Source organism: Sceloporus occidentalis, unplaced genomic scaffold (assembly GCF_023333645.1).
Source record: "Sceloporus occidentalis isolate IW3139 unplaced genomic scaffold, rSceOcc1.0.p SCAF_390, whole genome shotgun sequence".
Lineage (NCBI taxonomy): Eukaryota > Metazoa > Chordata > Lepidosauria > Squamata > Phrynosomatidae > Sceloporus > Sceloporus occidentalis.
In genome coordinates this window covers 533-4,196 of record NW_028317370.1, presented here as the reverse complement: position 1 = coordinate 4,196, position 3,664 = coordinate 533, and the positions used below count along the sequence as shown (strand labels likewise).

At 56.1% G+C, this 3,664-nt stretch overlaps 1 pseudogene; it reads right to left on the bottom strand.

Annotated features, from left to right (window-relative positions):
• Nucleotides 1-1,804: 1,804 nt before the first annotated feature.
• LOC149273232 (syncollin pseudogene) lies at nt 1,805-2,203 on the bottom strand (annotated as a pseudogene).
• Between the last annotated feature and the right edge of the window lie 1,461 nt (nt 2,204-3,664).

Sequence of the window (3,664 nt, the reverse complement as noted above, 5' to 3'; positions counted from 1 at the left end):
GCAGAGTATCGCACACACCGACAGCAGCCTGCAGAGTATCACACACACCGACAGCAGCCTGCAGAGCATCACACACACCCACAGCAGCCTGCAGAGCATCACACACACACACCGGCAGCAGCCTGCAGAGCATCGCACACACCGGCAGCAGCCTGCAGAGCATCGCACACACCGACAGCAGCCTGCAGAGCATCGCACACACCGACAGCAGCCTGCAGAGCATCGCACACACACCGACAGCAGCCTGCAGAGCATCGGCCACACCGACAGCAGCCTTCAGAGCATCGCACACACCGACAGCAGACTGCAGAGCATCGCACACACCGACAGCAGCCTGCAGAGCATCGCACACACTGACAGCAGCAGCAGAGCATTTCACAGCGTAAGAGATGTTCCCTTGTAATCCCCCGGCCACATTACGCTGATTACATGTTACGTGTTCCAGGTATGAGGACAGTAAGCTGCACAGACACGTGTACGAGCTCCACGTCACGCTACTGGCTGCCGACAAGACGACCGTCATCTCCCGATATGACGTCACCCCTGAGAATGACATGAGTGGGGACCTCAAGGGCTGGAACTTGGTGAGTGGCACTCAATGGCATCCCACTCAACACGGGCCTTCCCTGTCTGTCCGTGACACAAACAGACAGCAAGACACACAGACATGGGGGGCACACAGACACAGAGACATGGGGGACACAGACACAGAGACATGGGGGGGCACACAGACACAGAGACACGGAGACACACAGACGCAGTGGGGGGCAGACAGACACAGAGACACGGGGGGGCACTGACACGCAGGGGGGACACCGACACTTTGGGGCATTTGGGGGTTTAATCACTAAGTCAGGAGAGCCGCCAATTTCACTCCGTGGCGTCGCCCTGCGGGAAGGGCTGTATAGTTTAAGACATTAGACTGCGAGAGGGCATCTAATTTCTCACCTGCCCCCCTTGTTGCCCCCCTTGTTGCCCCGCAGGTGTCTCACGTGTTTAAGTCGTACGGGTCGGGGGTTCGTTTCATCCGCTTCCTGCACAAAAGCAAAGACCTGAGTGTGCTGGGATTCCACCGGACCCGGCTCGCGGACAGGCAACCGCTCTCGCTCAGCTCCGGGGGGGACGTCTGATCCACCCCCCAGGGGGCATCTAATCCCACCCCCAGGGGGCATCTAATCACCCCCGGACGTCTCGCAGAGACCCACCAGACGGGCACTGCAGCACCGAGCCACGGCGGCACTCACCAGCGACACTCACACTCGTGTCATTCCAATAAAATGCAATAAATCTATTTATATCTCCAAGTGTCTGCGGCGAATTATTATAAACCTCTACCCCTCGCACACTCACCCTGCCACTCTACCCCCTCGCACACTCACCCTGCCACTCCATCCCTCGCACACTCACCCTGCCACTCTACCCCTCGCACACTCACCCCTGCACGACCTCCACCCCTCGCACACTCACCCTGCCACTCCACCCCTCGCACACCTCCACCCTACCACTCCACCCCTCGCACACTCACTCTGCCACTCTACCCCCTCGCACACTCACCCTGCCACTCCACCCCTCGCACACTCACCCTGCCACCTCCACCCCTCGCACACTCACCCTGCCACTCCACCCCTCGCACACTCACCCTGCCACTCCACCCCTCGCACACTCACCCTTTACTTTCTCTCGTTCGCGCTCAGAATATCACGCCGGTGTCATTTGATAAATGCTTTATTTGTGGTTGGCATTGAGGACGGTGGGATGGGGGGGTCAGGCTGTCCACGGTCGTTGCCAGGATCTTGGTGGCTCCTCAGGTACATTTGCAGTAGTAGGAGGAGATGGAGTCGTTCCAGTCCCCAAACAGCCCTTTCCGTATCTCTTCGAGGGCGAGGGTACACGCCCTGCTGAATTTGCGCGTCTCGCCCCTCCTTGGGTTTCCGTGACCAGACGGTGAGCTCGCAGCGAGGGGCCACGACCAGCGAGGACACGCGGTTGTTCCACGTGAGTTTGATGTACGGGATGTCCTCTCCCACCCGCACGTCCAGGTAGTCCCCCGCCGCAGCACTCGTCGTAGTAGACGCCTGCTGTCCGCGTACAGGCGGCCGCAGAGCTTGTTCCCTTGCGGGTCTTTGAGATCCGCAGGCTGGGGGCAAATGCCCAGGGACGGCGAGAGCAGCAGGGGCAGCAGGAGAACGCCGGCGACCCTCATGGTTGAAGTCTGAAGCTGGGCTGATGGGGCATGAGGTTTTATAACTGCCCTTATCAGCCACATGAGTCTCCTCCATACCCGCCACCCTGTGCCCAAGGTCTGCCAGCTGATAACCGTGGGAACGAGGAGCGACGGGGCAGCCGGCGACCCAGAGAGACCGCCAGACGCTGCCAAGAACAGAACATCGCGAGAGACCTGAGATGTTCTGCAGATCCGGCTTTCCACCCCAACTATCGCTGACAAGTCTATTCCCTCTGATGTCAATTGTCCCGCCGACTGATCCTTTCTGTGCTCCATCTATGCAGTGGATTTGGGGGGAAGGACAGGACGGTGGAAACTTTTTTTTCACCCAAATTCTAGAAATATAATTCAGGAACGCCAAATATTTTGGAGACGCTCAGAAGGTCCAAAAACCAAGACAAAAAGGAAACCTCCGAAATACACATTTTTTATTATTAAAACAATAAATAAATAAGTTAATAAATTATCTAATAAATTATTAAAAGTGAAACCAAATATAAAATATTCAGTATTTTCGATGGATCCTGCCAGAAATCCCCGAAAATAAATAAAATAAATAGATAAATGTAACGCGGCCTCTCCGGCGCAGACAGGATATACTCTATGGTAGGACATCGACCATGAGCTCACACTCTCGCATCTGTGACATCATAGGGGGTTCAACCTATTCCCGAATCCTAGCGTCCCCCGTGAAGACGGGACGGACCGTGGACGGCTTCACTTTTTTGTGTAATTCCATGATTTTTTCGTCCGTTGCAATGTTTTTGGTTTTATGGAGGCGGCTGTGGGGCCTCCTTCTGTGATTTCTCCTCCTGTTGGGGTGTTTTTGTTGGGGGGCAGTCTCTGTGGGGGTGTTGCTGCGGGTGCCTCCTTCTGAGTCTCTCTCTCACGTTATACTCCCCCCAGGAATCAGGAGTCTCACGTCCTCCCACAACAGCCAGACCAGGTTCAGCAGGACATCGCGTCGCAGACACTCGCCAGACACCAGAGGAAAAGCACATTTTTGGGGGATCATCGGTTGGGAGAACGAGGCCAACGGATGCACAATTATCTCCTGTAAAGGACGGGGGTGCAGGTCACAGACGTCTCCCCGACGGTACTCACTGTTCTCCGAATACTTCATCAGGTGACCCCTCGGCAGGACTCCAGCACTGAGGAGTTCTCGCATTTTCTATAAGAGAAGCCAAAGCGTTATTAGATCCGACTGAGACAAACACCCCATACCCCAGAACTGACCCTCGCCAGACACAGCGTTTGCCCCCGTGGGGCAGAAGGTTACAGGGCGTTCTCTGTACTGATCCCATGAGAGGTGCTGGAGATGGTCTGACGGGGTTGGGACTTACACACGAGGAGAGGTCCCTTCTTCAGACTGGAGAAGATGTCCAGACTGCGATGGCCGCGGTCAGAGCCACTCAGATTCTGCAGAAACCTCCACCGGCC